Below are 19,119 nucleotides of genomic sequence, written 5' to 3'. Positions count from 1 at the left end.
TTTTAGGATGAGTGTGTTTCTTTTTCTTTTCCTATTTGCTTATTTATTTATTTATTTATTCATATTTAAAGGATCTGGTTTTCTAGCTCCAACTGGCCTGGTATTCATGAAGTAGCCCACGCAGGCCTCCAATTCAGTCACAACTGGCTCTAGAATCACTGACTTAAATATGTCGTGCCTTTTCTCCCTTTAGATTTTTAATATCTTGCTCCGATTTTATTGAATTTTAAAAATAAACCTTAAGCTCACAAGAGGAAGTCTCTTTTGGTGAACTCTCCGGAAAGTTCACCAAAAGAGAGCACTCCAGAATGAAAAAGCAATTACTTCTTTTCTCTTTCTACAAAGACTTCTCTAGTCTGAACCCGTATATGTATGCACTTCTAGCCGAAGGTGGTGAAATATTCCTGAAAGAAGGCAGGAAGATCACGATTTAAGGATCATCTTCGACAACACAGTGAATTTAAGGTCATTGAGGGCTACCTCAAGTTATCAGCTTTTCAGCATTTACTTTGGAACACTAATTTTGAAAATCCTTGAAATCGTGCCTAAAGAAACCAAAAGGAATTAACTAAGAAATTAACCAATACAGACGCACTCTTGGCTATGTGACCTCCGACAGTGATTTGAAAAAAGAAAACAAAAACAAAAAACAAAGGGCTCGCTTCTTAAGGTCAGCCCTTTGTTTTTGCTGTTGTTTGTTGTTTGTTTGTTTTGAACCGTAGGGACGGAAGAGTCGATCGATGTCTGGACACAGTCTTAGAAGTTAGAGGGTTTGAGGATTGATGAGGACACAGGAGTGAGCCAAAGCCCAGCCTCGACGGCGGGAGAACTAGAGTGTTTTTCTCCGTTGAAAGCTTAATTTCCACCTGGCATCTGGTGTCTATACACAGGCTTCTGGAATTAACTTCTTACCAATCCCAGCACTGATGTTTCAGCGATCTGCGAGTCCCGGACCCCTGTCCGCATCCCTGTGACCTGCGCAGAACAGGCGGTGCTGTGTCTAATGCACAGGGTGGAAGTCACCCGGGGCTGTCCCGCGACTACCAAACCACAACCTCTGAGCTTCATTTTGTTTTGTAACCCAAACTGGCCTCAAAGAGGGGCAATTATCCTGCCTCACTCAGGACTCCTCCTTCCTTGAAGCTCTGGGATTACGGAACACCACACCCAGCCCAAGAAAAAACTCTCTTGAATACGATATCTCACCTTCTCCATTTCAGTTTTGTCATTTGTCCAGATTTCATTGGGCTTTTAAAAGCAAACATTAAACCCACAAAAAAAAAAAAAAAAAAAAAACAAGCAAACAAAACCTCTACTTGGTGGATCGAAACTGCTGGTAGTGAGTTAAATCTAGATATCAAAGGGGAGCAAGGCAGCAGCCACATGACACCAGGTGGGGAATTAGCTCAAATGGTAGAGCGCTCGCTTAGCATGCGAGAGGTAGCGGGATCGATGCCCGCATTCTCCAATTTTTCTTGGGGGGGGGGTCATTCTTTTCCCATAATACCTTGCAAGAGCAGCCTACTAGAGACACCAGACTTCATTCAAAAGGCGCTTCTTACGTTCGCGGGTTCCCTCAGCAACCCGGAAAAGCATAATTGTTGTCACAAGCTTTTCTATAGAAAATGGCTGAGTTCTTAGAGATTTCTCTCACGACTTGGAGAGCTGGAGTTTTGTTACTTTCAAAGGAACTTGCACGCCTACACTTCCAATAGTTAATCTTTTTTATTCACCTATTTCTCGTTTTCATATGAAGTTCTTTTTTTTTTTTTTGCTTTTTTGTTTGTTTGTTTGTTTTTTGGGTTTTGGTGTTTGCTTGTTTGTTTTGTTTTTGTTTTCACATTTCTAGGTTTGCTTTTTTAAGTTTATTTTTACGTTATATGCACTGGTGTTTTTCCAAGAGTGTCGGGTCCCCTGGCACTGGAGTTACAGACAATTGTGAGTTGCCATGTTGGTGCCTCCTATCAAGTTCTTACAGCTGCAAGTAAACGCGCTCCCCTTGGATAGTAAGATGAGGAAGTGTAGGTCGAGCATAGGTGTGTTTGGATAAGGTTGTTTGCTTATTTGCTTCCGTTCACCCTGGGGTTATTACCCGTTCTAGAATATCCCAGAATACTGTCCAAGATATTGAAAGAAATTTAGAACTCCCTCTAAGTTACAACTTACTGTTCCTTGCAGAGAAGTCTAGTCCAGGGCTATCTAATAAATTTTGTATCCGAGGCCCAAACATAATCTTTGAAAAGAAAATTAGACTATTTTTCTTTTGCCCCAACACACTTTTAAAACACAAGGCATCCCGGAGCTGCCAGTTCAAGCAGGCCTGCAACTAGCCCGGCCTCGTGGTTTTTCATGTTAATTTAAGATCTTTATGATTTACAACAAAAATTAAAAATAATTTGCTAAGAGAATAAAAGTTCTGACCCCTGGGATAGAAGGTACAAGATATCGCAAAGCACAAAACCCTTGTACAACTTCGGTATATTGATCCAAAATCTTTGTCAATCACTTGATATTAATCTCTGACACTCTTCCACAGTGTAACTGAGAATCACATTTTTGTATCCGAGATCACATTTTTGAGAGTAGGAATAATGTAATTCGATGGGATTAGTACAAAATTAGCAAAAACGTTCTACTGATACTGAGGTCTTTTTTGAACTAATCTCCTTTAGCATTTCTCTCTTAAAATTGCCATTTATTTTTCTGGCAGTGCCTTTTGCTTTGTTTGTTTTTAAGACAAATTTTATTGCCCGGGCTGGCCTGAGATTCTTGGGTGATAAACCGGCAGCGCCTAGCAGTGTTTTAAAAGCCCTTGTAGCTCATTACAATCGTCCGCATACCTTTTGCAATTAGCACCTCCAAGGTTTTAAATTACCTCCAGGTGATTCTGATATATTCCAGATTTTCCCAGCCCCTTGGAAAAGAAAAACCGACATCAAACCACCGTAGCATAATTAAGCCAAAAATCCTGAACAGATTTCCCTTGCGGCCCGAGGCACTGAAAATGAGGGCTGAGGTGTTTGAGCCTGAGGTCCAGCTGCTGAGAACTCTCAGGCCACTGGAGGGCGCGCGTGCCCCACCGATTACCCGAGGGATCCATTCCCAGGCGTGGAGGGCACACTCCGGCTTCAGACCCTCCCAGCCAGGCCACGTCGTTCCTGGTCTCTTTTCTCAAGGCACAAGGACCTTCAGGGGTGGGATTCTATGATCTATGAAGTCGAAGCCTGCTTGCATCAAAAATCATTACAGAGAACGATTTTTCGAAAGTACATACATCTCATAGCACATCGAGAATAGAGTTAGGCAGATTCAAATATTGAAAATGCCACGCAGGGTGCGGCAGCAAAAATAGCTAAAAGTTCGAGTTCCTTCGAGCCGGATTCGAACCAGCGACCTAAGGATACCTAGAAGGCCCAACTACAGTCCTCCGCTCTACCAACTGAGCTATCGAAGGAGCCACGTGTACTTACCTTCCCACTGGTGATGCCATCTCTGCGAGAGGTTACAGCCTGTGTCAATCGTGTAAGAGCTGCCTTTACTTTTTATTTATTCACTATTTTACCCTTCTCCTCCTCCTCCTCCTTCTTCTTTCTTCCTTCTCCTCCCTCTTCTCCTCCTTCTTCTGCTGCTGCTCCTCCTCCGTCTCCTCCTCCTTCTTTTTTAAGATCCAGCCTCTTTGGAACAAGATTTCTGCAACTTGGTGCCTTGGCCCCAGAAGAAAACAGGAGTTTGAAAAACAAGAAACAAAACTATTGTGTACTTTGCGATGACCAACCTTTATTACGGTGAATTTAAAAGGCCAGTTTGTGCCCCATTTATCAGCAAGATTTGAAACGTATCTACCTCTAGTTGCAACAAGACTGATCTGGATGGAGTTGAGTACGCCTGCAATCCCAGTATCAGGGAGATCTCAGCGAATTCCAGGCCCATCCCGGTCCAGGTAAAAGAGTTTAGAGAGCCTGTGTAAACAGACAAACCATATGAGAGGAGAGGTTGGGAAAAAAAAAGGGGGGGGGGAATGGAAGGGGGTGGAGAGGATGCAATGGGATAAAATGAAGGATTTCCTGTTCCCTTCACCTAAGACCCAGTCGCAAACTGTACTTAGTCCCTGAACCCCTGTATCCTTTGTGTCTCTCAGAGTGCTTAGGTGTTTTAAAGCATGCACTTGCCTGCGGATAGATCAAACACCATCCCTGAACAGGCCCAGGTGTTCATAGAGATTGTCTCAGCTTGTGTCCTTCATCCAGAGCCTTGCTAAATTCAAAAGTATTCCTATACCTACACGGTCTTGCAGATGGCCCCTTCGATGACTGCTTCCTGGTTTGGTTATGTCCTGGCACTCTCTCACCAAAGAGCATGCACCTGCTTGTAGATGATCTCTCACGAGGAAAGATCGCATGAGATTTTTAAAAGTCCATTCAATCACATTGACTGAACATAAGAAAACATCCACGTGCCACCTGATACACATCAGGCTATGCTCAGGAGTGACTGACTAAATGTCACAGGTTGTTTTGCTTGGTTGGCTGTCTTCTATAGGAACTGAACTGTTTCTGCGTGAAATGCATAGCGTGAAGCCTTAACCTTCAGTGTAGCTGCATTTAGAGGAAGGAATTAAAACTAAGATAGGCTAAGAAGACTTCAGGCCAGATCTAATAGAACTGTGTCCCCAAAAGGCCCTGCCAGAGAGCTTGTGCTGCAACCCAAAACAGCCAGAGCTTTGAGCATGAATTTTCTTGTCTCCCACTAGGAAAAAAATCAATCTTTTTATTTAAACCACCTGAAATCATCTAATTACATTCGTCGATTGATTTGAAAGACCCTATGGCTCCGATCACTGTAGGTTAAATCTACTGTTAATGTTTGATTCCCAGTTTCACTGTGTACGTTCCAGCAACATTACCAAATCTAGGGAACCCATCCTCATAGTTTACTAGATTTGGTTGTGTTTGCCAGACCTAAGGAGCTGCCTTTCTGAATAGGCAGCATTTGAATTGTTTTTTGTTTTATGTTTGTTCTATGGAATAGCTAGAATATGGATTGACATGCTGTGTCAAATGAAGATATTAATATTCAGGTTCTTAGTTAAAGGAAAAAGAAAGGCTTGGGTGGGAGAGGGTGGGAAGGGTGACTGGGCACTCAGAGGTGGGTGTTTTGGCAGTACAATCTCGATGGCCTCCTTCCTGGCAGGTTTAATGAGGTGCTGAGTGTTAATTGGATTTTCGAAATGATGTAACTGTTACCCTCTAAGCCCCTTTGCTTTGATTACATGCTAGCCAACTTTGGATATGAATTTGATCTTTCCAGTTTTGAAAATTGCAATAAACCACATAGTTCTAGTTCTTGCTATGAACTTATGAAATTGACAGGCAATCCGGCCGACTCAGCCTTCCCGACAGACATGTGATCAGATGATTTACCTCCTGTCAACACTAGGTATTATTGTCCCCTCAAGTCTGTTCTTAACACAAAGAGCAAGGTAGCCGGGAGACTTGGCAGGTGATGGGAAACCCAGCAGAAAGCATCAGGGGATCACAAAGAGAAGGGTCCTGGATGATGCCTTTGGAACTGAGCTCCTCCAGGACTGTGCTCAGGGCCAAGATAGCAACAAGGTCTGGAGCTCTGGAAAAACACTAGCGATCCAGGAAACGTTTGTGGTTTATCAAGGAAAAACAGAGGGTAGGAAAAGAAGAGAAAAGGGGAAGAAAGAAGTAAGAAGAAGAAAGGGAGCTCAAGATAGAAAGATAGAGAAACAGAAAGGAAGAGGAAAACTAGGAAAGAAAAGATGGACAACAGTAGATGAGAAAAGGAAAACGTAAAGTGGAATATAGCATAATAATTGGCTGCGAAATTTTTATTATTAGAGTTTAATTTTACCTAGAAAAGTAATATAAACCACAAGATAAAATCTAAAATCGTAATTTGTACCTTAAGAAATGGGGGAAAGATACGTATTCTTCTACAAAAGTGTAGCAGCTTGAGTCACAAGCGCCCGGCTAGCTCAGTCGGTAGAGCATGAGACTCTTAATCTCAGGGTCGTGGGTTCGAGCCCCACGTTGGGCGCAGACTTTTAACTTGTGGCAGTTGTGTTTTTCATGTAGGATTACCATGTAATTTATTACTTCATTACGATCAAGCAGAAACTATTTTCAGAACCTGTAACTTGAAGAAAAATCAATTCCAATTGGGCGTCACCGCACTATGCAGCTGTATCGCTTTTGCAGAATTCAGAACCCCTTTGGATGGCGCGGGGCGTGCTGGCCTAGAGAGACTGAGACACACTGGAGAAAAAAGTGAAAGTCAAATCTAAAAACAACTTCTTTTAATTAGAAGAGATTCCCAGATACAATCCAGAACGGAGTGCATAGAAAAACTAGTTGCACAAGCGACTCCACGTTGCCACCATTAAGAGTAAAACTAAATTTAAACTTTCAGAATTCAGTGACATAAAAGGAGAAGGGCTCGTCCGGGATTTGAACCCGGGACCTCTCGCACCCTAAGCGAGAATCATACCCCTAGACCAACGAGCCCCGCACATCAAACTTCTCTTTGTTTTCTAAATTATTGAACAAACTTTTTAACATTTATTGATTAATGTTTAATGAACGTGATTTACCGTGCCTTTAACTTCGGTAGTGTTTTGTTTTGTTTGTTCTTTTTTTCCTGATAAGCCAGGCTACTTGACTTTTCTGGACGTTTCTTCGGTAAATCTCTAAGAACTGTATAAACACCTCTTGACATACCCTTGTAAGAGAAACAACCGTGGTGTTTGTTCTTTTCCTCAGGTTTATTTAGTGGTTATCTGGAAGCGAAACCCAAAAGGGCCCATTTCTGAGCAATCCTGAAATTGAGCACTTGTGTCGGTGGGAGGCGGATGGGAAACCCTCTTGCACGGCCCCCAAACCCGTCTGAACCTCAGGACTTAATGTGGGGCATTTTCCCTCGGAAGATAACGCGGCAGGTGAAGAGATAAACAGCGGCCAGGAGTTCACGGATAAACGGAAAAGTCAGCTGTCCGGGGAACACAGAGGGTAATAGGACTGGGACCCTGAAAGAAGATCACAGGAAACTGAGTCCTGTAAAGAAATGACGAACAGAGCGGAGGGACGGGCGCCTGGCTTCTCTAACTCCAGTCAACGCTCTGAAGGCTAACGCCGACTCTGGAAAGGGCTTAACATTTTCTCATCTATGAAATCAAAAGTTAAATAAAAGAAAAGTTTCTCTAGAGGCTTGGCTTCCTACCCCAAATTCTGCCTGCAGATCACTCTAGGTGGTGTCTGTTCCTCCGGTCTTGAACGCTATGAACAGTCTCGCTAAGGAAAACGAGTCTCTTACACTTCACCGAAGTGAGATAGATTCGTTGCAAAGCACTGACCGCGAGGTCGTCCGGTAAAAGTTATTCCTTGGACAATTTGTTTTCTCTCTGAAAAGTTCAATGCAGTGATCACATGGTTGGTGGAAGACCGAGTGAAGCGATAAAATAAACGGCCCTGGCCCGTACGGGGATCGAACCCGCGACCTTGGCGTTATTAGCACCACGCTCTAACCAACTGAGCTAACCGGCCGGTTGTGCTACCAGTGCCCCAAAATTACCATAACAACTTTAATCTAATTCTTTCCCCTCTGATTCTGCTGAAAAAAAAAATACGTTGTTTATTCCAGCAATTGAATTTGCTCTCAAGGATCTGGACATTTTCCGTTTCCTCAGGCCTATACAGATTTTTGGTTTTTGTTTTTTTGCGCTATGAAATACTGGATTAGCGACATCGCCTAGTTTTTGTTTTCAAGGCAATATTACTTCTGCCCTAAAGGCCAGCCGTGCAACACAAATAACCATTCATTCTGGAAAACGGTCTGTTTTCCAGAATGCTTCGCTTCTGTCATGATGCATAGGGTGTTTTCTACGTTCTTGGATCCATTTGTTTCAGATAAATTGATATTAAAATACCTTAAAGCAATCCTATGCCCCTGGCTCTATTTATTAGCTGTAGTTAAAAAATAATAGTGGACAAAATAAATGTAGTGCAGGACGTAATATAAAAATATGTAATAATTTGACATTACAAAATGTAAGTATCCCTTCAGGAGGGGCAAAACCGAAATGGAGATGCCGGGGATCGAACCCGGGGCCTCATACATGCGAAGCATGCGCTCTACCACTGAGCTACATCCCCAGCTGCCCTTATGTGAGCCTTAAGACTTGCCCCAATTTTGAAATCACTTTTTCCTCCAAAACAGGTTTTTTTTTTTTGTTGTTGTTGTTTGTTTTTTTTTTTTTTTAATTGTCAAAAATCTCGAAATGATTAGAGAAATAATAGTCACCGGCTTTTCAAGTAAAGGATACCTTTTAGCCAATGGATACTCATCACTTAACTACCTTCCCAAAAGAACCACCTAGAAATACGAGGAGGTAAAGGAGAGAGCCTTCGTTTAAAAACTTCTTTTCCATTTTTTCAAAACCAGCTAAAGTCAAGCATTATTAAATAAACAGTTGCTTTCACTTCTCGTTTCACAATCAAAGAGTGTAACCCAAGACAATTCAGTTGCTCCTTTACAAGCTTCAGCAAAAGTTTGAAGGGGATTTTGAATATTATTCTAGGAAAAGTCTAGGAATAGAATGTGGGTGTTGTTAGGTCTCAATTAACATAATTCGACACACACACACACACACACACACAGAGTATATATGGTAAAGTATAATATAACGTTCATCATCCTCAGCTCCCCGAGGCAAACAGTTCATATACTAGTGGCAATGGATAAAACTACAGATATATTATTGATTTTTTTTACCATTCTCTTGACCTGTAAACCTGTGTGCTCATTATCTCAGAGGCCTAAGGTAGTGAGAATGATGATCCCCAACAGTAGACCAGGCTGGCCTTCAACCTACAGAGATCTGCCTGACTCTGCTTCCCAAGGGATAGGTTTATTTTTATTATTTTATTTATTTATTATTATTATTACCTAATTTTTAACATTTTATATGGATGAGTGTTTTGCCTAAATGTATGTCTGTGCACTTCCTGAGTGCCTGGTGCCAGAGAAAGCCAGAAGAGGGCGTGGGTCCTCTAGAACTAGAGCTTCAGACAATTGTGAGTCACCATGTAGATGCAGAATCTACATCCTCTGTAAAAGCAGCCATGCTCTTAAACATTATTTCATTCTGTCTTTATCTAAGTGGGCAAATATTCTGACTCCTCCTTGACAGCTCTGATTTATTAGCCAGAATAAAGCAGTCTATTTTACTGTTAGGAAATCTTCACTTCCCATGCTTCCCTCTGAATTCCACCGTTCAAGGGCCAACACAAAGTTTCTATGAAGTCCAAATATCATTATATTTCCTAAAAATTTCAAAGCAACATGGATAAAATCTTAAATTCCATGTGGAAAAAAAAGTTTTTGTGGAACTGGATTTGCCTAAGACCATGGACTTCCTGCACTCCTTTTTGCTTCTTTTTAAAAAATGATTATTAGCTGGATGGTGGCATATGCCTTTAATCCCAGCACTCTGAGGGCAGAGGCAGGTGTATCTCTGTGAATTGGAGGCCAGCCTGGTCTACAGAGTGAGTAGTAGTCTTGGCACAAAATCAGAGCTCTAAGTGTTCTGTGAGTACACCAAGAATTGCTCTTGAAAAGGATATCTTACTTGGGGAAGCTTCTCCCAGACTCACCTCCTAACTTTGAACCGGAGTGTGTGTTCTGTGCTATTTTAGGGGCTATGTCCAACTGTCCACAGGAATGAGCTGAACAGTCACAAAAGGTAGTTCAAATCCTAGGTGCTAACACTCTGGAATGCAAGCGAGATGCAGTGGCTTTGTGGGAGCTCTCCATTCAGTGGACCCATGGACCTGCCCAACACAGCTCCTAGCGCCTACCATATGAGCTGTGACTGAACGAACATACAGCATTGAGTGGTACTTGACTACTTCTCTCACCATGTCTCCTGTACTTAGTATTTCCCATGGAAAGGCAGAGTAGCATGAAATGTGCAGAGAAAGTTCCAGCACTGCAGTCAGGTCTAATCTTACAACCTATCAATTTTTCATGAGAATAACTCCATTATAGTCACCAGGAGAGAAAGAGAGAAGCATGCCTACATAGATGGAAGAAAAGCAGTAACAGCCCACCCTTCCTGAAGATTTATACACAGCTCAACAGCTGAGTTGCTGAAGGGAACATTGTCTTCAGTGGGATAAAATGACGTTCTCCTACAAGCAACTCTCATTCATTCTCCTGTAACCAACCCTGATGAAACTCTTACACACACATGCACAAATACACATGCAACCTGAAGATGGGGGGCTGGATATGGCTAGCTGGGGAAAAGGGAATTATTACAAGGGGGAGATAATAGAAGGTAAGGGAGGGAAGTGATCATCAAACTATACTATATACATGTATGCAATGTCATTATGAAACATTATAATGCATAATTAATATAAACTAATAACTTTTTGCTACACACAGTTTTTATTGACACTTTTGATCACAGAAAAACAATAAAGCATATTACATGACTTCTTTTAAGTAAGAAAAAACTGAACAGCTAACATGATTGCCAGGCACTGTTTTTCATGAGAAAATCCTGTAGAACTTTCATCATGAGTTGCCCTTGGCCATGTCAAAGGAGCACTAAGTTGCAATTGATGTTCCAGGTATCAGGCTGCCAGAAGGGAATCCTCTGATGGGCCAGTCTCCTTTAGGTTGTAATGTCTAATTTGATAATAATGATGGTAGCTTACACAGAGTTTTGATAAATAAAAAATAAACACAAAGATATGTTTCACAGCTAGGGCTTGTGAGTTTCACCTAAGGAGCTACAAGGATTATAGCTCAAATTAAGGATTAACAACTGAGTCCCAGTAGTTCAGCTAGTTCGAATTCCTTTTATTTATTTATTTATTAATTTTACTTATCGATCCCAGTTTCCCCTCCCTCCCTCCTTTCCTCTTTCCCATCCTCCCATGCCCCACCACCACCCTCCCTCCCACTACTGATAGTTTGAATTCTTTTAACCTTAATGTCAGGGGATGTGTTCACAGGTGGTTGTCAGTCGGGGTCATGCTTAGTGTTTGAAAAACAATAAACACTTCTAATATAACTTGTTTTGCTTTAATTATTTTCTGTTCAAAACAGTTTATTGACTATTGGCTACATCATTGCGTGTGGTATCAATCTTAGCAGACTTTTAACCACTAGACTGACCAGCTGCTATTTATTTCTTTCACCGATACCACTCCGGGAGGCCCTCCCTTACATCCTCTATGTGCGATGTTAGAGTCTCTGCAATACAAGCCCACAGAAAACACTCCTGTTGGGTCAATTGTCCCAGTCACTGAGCTCTGAGAAAAAAGTCTGTTTCTTTGGTGCTTTTGGTCAAGCGACGAGGAAACACCTAAGGTTTGTTGTTTAGTGAAGAAAATGGAGTAGGGGCAGGCAAAGAGAAAGGTGGCAGAACACCATGTCCCCTCTAGCTTTTCACTGTTTAAATTACATATTTCATTTTTAATACTTATACCTCTAGTTCTAGACTCATGTGGCATAGCCTGGCTCTCAGGTTTTGCAGGTTTATAAAATCATTTTTTTTTCCATTTTACAATAGTGACTACGTTCTAATAAATGCATTTTTTCCCCCAAATTCTCTAAGGAACTTAGTGCATCAAGATACTAATTTGGGGGAAAAGGCGATTTCCTTTTCTTTTCATTTATTTATTTGTTTATTGAGATAGGGCTTCACTCTATAGCCCTGACTGTCCTGGAACTCATAGTGTGGATCTTGAATTTACAGAGATCGGCCTGGCTCTGCCTCCCAAGTGCTGAGACTGAAAGTGTGCACCACCACACCCAGTTTACTACTATTTCTGTATTCTAATTCCTTGAGAAACCTTGTACAGTAATTATTTCTTGCTTTACTACTAAGGACATTGAAATTGAGAGTGTCTTATTCTATTTTGGGCTATAAGAGAATACCACAGATGAGATAATTTATAAAGAACAGAAATTTATTTCTTACAGTTATGGTCTAAAAAGTTTAGGACCAGATGCCAGTAGATCTGGTATCACCTGAGAGTCCTCTGATTCTAGGGTGGTAGATGGAGCACTGCACCTGTCAGGGAGAGCATTGTTACCACAGCAGGAAGAGCAGGGCAAGAATTTAATCCTGCTGTGGTAGCATTAATGCAATGTAGTATTATAACAGAAAGCAAGATTCTGTTTGATGAATTCTGTCTCAGAGACAGAGGGCAGAGCCCACAGGACCTGAACATTTCCTAGTACAACCTCCCAGTAGTTGTATATTAGGAATTAGATTTAAATATAGGCATTAAATGTAAATTTTATGTGGCCATGTTTCAAATTATTTTATTATTGTTATAGATTATATGTGTGAGCATGTGTTCAACTATGCCACAGTGTGCATGTAAAGGTCAGAAACCAAATTTTAGGAGTTGCTCCTTTCCTTTCCCAAAGGTTCCTGGAATAAAATTCAAGTCATCAGGCTTGCAACTTTTACCACTGCAATTTCACATATATGAATTTGGGGAAATATATTCTGGCTACACCTGAGGTTAACAAGCTATCCAAGCTTGGTGTCCTACTGTGTAGTGTGAACTCTTTAACTGCACTTCTAATTGATTTCTCTCTATTGTCCCCTAAAAGGTTCAAGTCATCATTGACTTGCTAGATTCTTAGGACAGCTGTTTACATGGTCATGGTCATGTACTCACATAAACACACCCACTGCCTTACGTTGTGTTATTTCTTTGGTCAAAGTTCTAATAGCAACTTATTACTTTTAAGAAATAATAATAGTCTTCTACCTCTTTCCCTCTCTGGTCCTCTCTCTGTAATCTAAACAATTACAATACCCTCCTCTTCACTCCATCTCCAATATTCCTGGCTCCTTGTTCCTCCTCATCTAATATATCTATCACAACCTAATTTCTCTATTGCATTATCATCCTCTGATTCATAGTGCGTGTGTGTGTGTTTAATTTCCTTATCTTGGCTCAGTGATCACCAGAGCTTGGGAGGTGGAAGCAGAGGAAGAAGAGTTCAAGCCTTTGGGGCTTGAGAGAGGACCCAGCAGTCGAGGATACAGATTTCCGTTCTGGTTCCCCCATGCTCGCTTACAACCATCTGTAACTTCAGTTCCAGTGAATACAATGTTTTTTCTGTTCTCCGTGGGTACTACACATGAAGATGCATGGGCAAAACACCCATACACATAAAAATAATAGTATGTTCAAGAAAATATATTTTTTAAAAATTCAAGGCTAGCCTTGGGTACCCAAGACTCTATCTCACCTCTCCACTATACTCAAAAGACTGTTCAAACCTCATCTCCTCACAGTGTACTTCCCTAAGCACCCTAGCTTCTCCCAATCTAGAACATAGAAGCTTCAAGAACACAGAGGTGATAACTCCTTTACTGGTGATCCTTCATGCACATGACTAGCATTAGAAAGAAAAAAAATTACAACCATGAGAAATGAAAAGAAGCACAACACAGATACATACACGCCAGTCTGTAGAAACCAAAGTATACAGATGAGAAGGTTGTTGGTCACAAAGTTAAAATCAACTATCAGCTAAAACCCAAACTTCTAGTGTTATGGTTTGAATCCGGAATGGCCTCTGTAAGCTCATGTTTTGAACATTTGCACAAACTGGCTGTGCTATATTAGGGGAAGCTGTGGGACCTTCAGGTAGGGCCTAGCTGGCAGAAGCTGATCCTGAGAGGCAAGCCTTTGAAGGCCACACCCAACCAGTGGTTTGGCCTTGCTTTCTGCTTTATAGTTTGCTTTGGTGAGAACAGGGTGACTGAAAAAACAAAGCAGGAATCTTTGTTCTTTTGAGTGGCAGCATCATGATGCCATAGAAAAGCCAATTATTGTTACTTGAGGCAGTCATGCCTCTGCTGTTCCTGTTCTATAATAATTCTCCACCAAACGTCCTCAAGAGTGAATATCAAACAACCTTTCTTGGAAACCAGTAATCTGAAAAAAAAAAAAAAAAAAAAAAAAAAACCAAGAAAATCCCATTTCCCTCATTTCAGTTCAGCTTCTGAGATACACTCATCAGTATCCCTGCATCGCCCCACCCCTCATAAAAATCAAGTACCCTATGTACTAACAATGTAACTTTAAAAAGAAATAAAATTCTACAATTTAAGAAGAAAAAAGCCAAACTTGATCTTTAAAAATAATTATTGCCAACATCAGGGGCACTAACAGCATTTTACTTGGCATCCCTAGTGGCATCCTCTTCCTGGGACTGAACTATAGAAGCATCCTGAGTTCTTGCAGAATTGTTCCAGCCATGGCCAGAATCTGCGCTTCCCCTTTTCCCTCTGGTGGTCTCCTTTTCTTTTCTGGGGCCTCTCTCTCTCTCTCTCTCTCTCTCTCTCTCTCTCTCTCTCTCTCTCTCTCGACCTGTGGCTCTGACTCCTTTATCATTCCTGACTGCCTTTAGCTTTTCTCTTACTCGTGGTGGGAATAGTACTCGGCAGGTAACTTGCCAGTCATGGATGCTTCTTTCTCACCCCACTCCTGGGAAGAGTTCTTTAACTAGACGAAAAGCACATACATCACAAAGGAATCAACACCACGTTTAACACTTTAAAAATAAAATTATACTAAAGCTAGTGACTTGTGGGTATCAAGTAAAATACAAAGAAAATAAAATATTCTGCCTCCCAATTCTCTCAGTCCAGGTGGTGGTGGCAGATGCCTTTATACACACTGATGGAGGATATGTGTGTGAAGTTAGTATGTATTTGGAAAATAATGTTGCATTGTATAAAGCAATAATTCTTGAAGTTATCCCTACAGAAAAGTTGAAAATTGTAGACAGACAGGATTAATGATAGTATTATTTACCACTTTTAAAAGTTAGAACTTATCTAAATGTCTTTTAATAGAAAATACAAATATATTTTAGTAATATGTGAGCAAGACAATTCTAAGCAGCAGCAGAAATAAATAGGTAGCAGCTACATGCAAAAAAACAAAAAACAAAACAAAAAAAAAAAAAAAACATAAGTACCAACATAATGCTCAGCAAAACCAGCAAGCTGCAGAGGAATACAGACAACATGAACCTATTTACATGATGTGAAAGATGACAAATTTAGACTTTAAAAAAGAATAAAGCCATCTTGCTGTGGTGGTCAATGCTTTTAAGTCCAACAATCCAGAGACAGAGAAAGTTGATCTCAGTGACTTCAAGAAGAGATCCACAGAGTGAGTCCACAGAGGCCAAGGAGACCTATGTGGTAAGACCTTGCCTCAAAAGGAAAGTAAGATAAAGACAAAGATAAATAGACAAATTGGAACAGTAATCGATTTTTACAGTTGGAGAAAATATGGAGATGAGGTCAAAAATAAGCTATAAGGTGGGAATGGTGTTCTTATTGAATGGTAGTGGGAGACATATCACTTGTATATTTGCCATATATTACACAGAATAATTTATCCTTTGCTCTAGAAGTCATAGCAGTTTAACAAGAGGGAAGTACTACTTGCTCATATGTGTGAAGTAAAATAAATATTAAAATATTTTCAGGTGTTAACAATTCTTGTAGAATAAAACATTTTGAAAATGTAAATTTGGACACAGTAAGAAAAAACAATTATATAAGAAAAATGAGAATTACCAGAGATAGAAGAGGTCATTTTCAGGTATGGCAAAAGAATGTGACCAAAAAGGAATGGGTAAAAAAGCTACTTTTAAAAAAGGAAGAAGGAACCAGTCTGGTAAGATGGCTTACTGGGTAAAGGCACTTGCTGCTTAGCCTGATAAAGGGAGTTGAATCCCTGAAGCCCACAGTAGGAAGAGAGAAGTAACTTCGATTTTCACAATTGCCCTGGCACATGTCCCCTCATCCTACCAAAAAAAAAAAAAAAAAAAAAAAGTGTGACTTTACAAATAGAGGTGACAAATACACAAGCACTTGACCAGGGCCAGAGGAATAAAAACCTCTTTTTCATTTCTGTCAATAAGGAAGGATAAGAAGGACAAGAGCTCACATCACATAATGATGTTAAGAGATACAATTTGAGGGCTGAAGGTGTATCTATGTGGTAGAGCACTGGCCCAATGATCTCAAAAGATCCTGGGTTCAAGGCCATCACAAAGGAAGGGAGAGAGGGGGAGGGAGGAAGCGAGGGAGGGAGGAAGGACGAACAGATTTGAATGTCAATGACTACTCAGTGAAATGCTTTAACTGCAGCTGCATCACACACCGAGTAAGTCCTCCAGTCAACCCTGGACTTTAGAGGCTACACAGATGGCTCTTCCAGAGAACCTGGGTTTGGTTCCTGTAACTTCAGCTATGCAGCATTTGAAGCCCTATGCAGGTATGCACACAATCATACAAATAAATACAACCACTAAGAATTAGAACCAGGCCCGGCAGCGGTGGTGCACGCCTTTAATCCCAGCACTCAAAGGAGGCAGGGGCAGGTGGATCCATCAGTTCTACAAAGCAGATGCTAGAACAGCCAGGTCTGTTAAACAGAGAAACCGGACTCGAAAAACCACGAAAAAAAAAAAAAAAAAAAAAAAAAAATTAAAACTTAAGTGCATGGAGGCACTTTGCACACTTTTAACCCAGCACTGGAGAGGCTGGGATAGGCTACAAAGTGTCTCAGAAAACAAAACAACAAAACAAAAAGCGGCTTTAGGGGGAAGAAAGTTATATATAGGAACTTTTTGTTTAAATTTTCTGTGACTTAAATCTTCTCTAAAGCTTTCTAGCAATATAAAACATGTAGTTTAGGAACTATTTGATTAATAATAAAATATAAAATTATTAGAAATACTCATACATGTTGAGGAAAAAGTAGTTATTGCCTAGCAGATAATTCTTACATGTGATTTTATGATCTTTAGAACCACACAGGCGGGGAAAAGAATACAACACTGACTTTTACAGGTATGACAAAAGCAATAAATTATCTGGATGGGTATTTTACTAAGACTTTTCAACCACTTTTAAAATCATTGGTCTAACAATTATTTTGTTGTTGTTAAGATGACTATTTCAAGAACATTCAAACTACTTACATTAACTTGGGCTTTTCTCCTCCAAGTTCTCAATTTAACTTTCTTTTTTCACGACACGGTATCTCTGTGTAAGTCGTGGCTGTCCTGGAATTTGCTTTGTAGAGCAGGCTGGCCTGAAATTCACAAGAAACCTGCCTGCCTCTGCCTTCCATGGGCTGGGATTAGAGGCATGCACCACCACCGCCAATTTAACTTAGTCTCCCTGAGCCATGCTAAGTAAGAGATACATTCCCATTCAAATGGCTAATTTCATACTATTTTATAATATACAAGAGTATTTCCCTCCCTCTCAGCAGTTACAGGGAAGAAGTAAGAATATGAGCTTTATCCTTCTTTTGAGAGTGTCTCACTCGGTAGCTCAGGGAGCATCAAAGATGATCCTCCTGCCTCTGCTTTTCCAGTGCTGGGATTAAAAGCATAAATTACCACAGTGCGTTGGATTACTTTATAATCTAAGAAAATTTGCATTTTTTTCACCGGGGAGGGGGAATAAAAGAAGTTTATATTAACTGACAGAAACAGTGAAATAAAAAGCAATGATATTTTCCTCTACAGTGAACACATGCAGGTGATACATGAGGGACATGTGCTGGAAGGTTTTTTGAGGAGTGTGACTTCCGTCCTTAGACTGGGGTCCTTCAGAGTCCCACGGGCCCGGAACCCGCAGGGTGGGGCGCGGGAGAGCCCGGGGCAGGGGGTACGGCGGCCAACGCTCCCTGGGCGCGCGCTTCTCCGTCCTTCCTCCCGGGCTCGGGCCTGCGACGGCCTTTTCCAGATTCTGCTGTCAAAAGAGCATCTGTGGAAACGCCGAGAGGGCATTCATCTGTGGAAACGCCGCGGCTTCTTTCCCTGTCCCCGCCAGGGAAGGGAGGAGGCCGCCACACGCTCACCGGAGTCCGCCGAGGGGACCGGAAGGGGCCTGGGCTGCGCTTCCGGCAGCTGGTGTGTACGCCAAGCCCTGACTCCCTGGAAGGTCTTGGCTGATGAGGGAAGCAGGATCTTACAGGGAAACAGCTACAAGCTGCATGCTGGGACCGAAGGAGATGATGGGGGGAAAAGTACTTAGGATTAATTTTGCAAAATGAGCGAGCACCACTGTTTCCGCCCGGTTTCGAACCGGGGACCTTTCGCGTGTGAGGCGAACGTGATAACCACTACACTACGGAAACCAGCTAAGAAGATATTGTCACCCTGCGGTGTTGGTTCTCTGTGATTCGCTTCTGTGGCCCCAGGCATCCACGGTGTCGAGAAACCAAGATCTCCGGCCCGGAAAACAAAGTCATTTTCTTCAACGACCGAATGGGAAACAATAAAATAGAAACTACTCTGATCCCATCAAATTGCCCGTGTTATTAAGATGAATTGCTCTGAACAAAAGTTAATGTCTTAAGAGACTACTTAAAATCATCCTACTGCCAAACTGGAGCGGCAAGGCAGCCCGGCCTGGGGATCACGGCTGCGCAGACACGCTTGGTGGCGCCACTCCATTGTCAGACGCGGAATTTGGGCGAGGCTGTGCACAGCAGGAGGCTTATTACGAATTCAAACAGATTGGGTTACAGAGGGAAAAAGGACTCCGAGAAACAACAATAAAAAAGTGGTCTCAGTGTGATCTTACTTATTGTTTTGTTCCAGTATTAGAAATGTATGGATTTTCTTCATTAAATTTCCTTGAAGTCAAGAAAAAGAAAAAAACACTATGCATCCCGAGCCAGCCAGGAGTCGAACCTGGAATCTTCTGATCCGTAGTCAGACGCGTTATCCATTGCGCCACTGGCCCTGCACACGTAGTTACTTGGGTGGGGCAGGCAACTAGATACGTGTTCTCAGGTAGACATCACATTGCCCTCCGGGTTTCGGTTTCGTTCAGAAACCTACTATCTTTATTCCCTTCTAGATTCGTTTCTGGCCCCCCCCCACAAAAAAAAAAAAAAAAAAAAAAACCCAAAACACAAAAAAAGAACGGTGGTGATAGGTGTCCCCATGTCGCTTTTCTATTTACGCTTGCATTCATTCAATCAATCAATACTGCTGAATGCACGGTAGATA

General features: G+C 41.5%; 8 non-coding genes across 8 annotated transcripts; 2 read left to right on the top strand and 6 right to left on the bottom strand.

The window, feature by feature from the left end:
* Positions 1-1,395: 1,395 nt before the first annotated feature.
* Positions 1,396-1,468, top strand: Trnaa-agc (transfer RNA alanine (anticodon AGC)). The gene has a single exon. It is a non-coding gene; the product is annotated as a tRNA-Ala (tRNA).
* Positions 1,469-3,366: 1,898 nt separating this feature from the next.
* Positions 3,367-3,454, bottom strand: Trnay-gua (transfer RNA tyrosine (anticodon GUA)). The gene is given in 2 exon segments: positions 3,367-3,402; positions 3,418-3,454. It is a non-coding gene; the product is annotated as a tRNA-Tyr (tRNA).
* A 2,536-nt stretch (positions 3,455-5,990) lies between these two features.
* Trnak-cuu (transfer RNA lysine (anticodon CUU)) lies at positions 5,991-6,063 on the top strand. Its single transcript has one exon. It is a non-coding gene; the product is annotated as a tRNA-Lys (tRNA).
* Positions 6,064-6,458: 395 nt separating this feature from the next.
* On the bottom strand, positions 6,459-6,530 carry Trnap-agg (transfer RNA proline (anticodon AGG)). Its single transcript has one exon. It is a non-coding gene; the product is annotated as a tRNA-Pro (tRNA).
* A 961-nt stretch (positions 6,531-7,491) lies between these two features.
* Positions 7,492-7,565, bottom strand: Trnai-aau (transfer RNA isoleucine (anticodon AAU)). The gene has a single exon. It is a non-coding gene; the product is annotated as a tRNA-Ile (tRNA).
* Positions 7,566-8,102: 537 nt separating this feature from the next.
* Positions 8,103-8,174, bottom strand: Trnaa-cgc (transfer RNA alanine (anticodon CGC)). Its single transcript has one exon. It is a non-coding gene; the product is annotated as a tRNA-Ala (tRNA).
* Positions 8,175-18,166: 9,992 nt separating this feature from the next.
* On the bottom strand, positions 18,167-18,239 carry Trnav-cac (transfer RNA valine (anticodon CAC)). The gene has a single exon. It is a non-coding gene; the product is annotated as a tRNA-Val (tRNA).
* A 538-nt stretch (positions 18,240-18,777) lies between these two features.
* On the bottom strand, positions 18,778-18,850 carry Trnar-acg (transfer RNA arginine (anticodon ACG)). Its single transcript has one exon. It is a non-coding gene; the product is annotated as a tRNA-Arg (tRNA).
* Positions 18,851-19,119: the final 269 nt, after the last annotated feature.

This window comes from Phodopus roborovskii, unplaced genomic scaffold (genome assembly GCF_943737965.1).
Source record: "Phodopus roborovskii unplaced genomic scaffold, PHOROB, whole genome shotgun sequence".
In the NCBI taxonomy this organism is placed as follows: Eukaryota; Metazoa; Chordata; class Mammalia; order Rodentia; family Cricetidae; genus Phodopus; species Phodopus roborovskii.
This window is presented reverse-complemented; position numbering and strand designations above follow the sequence as displayed.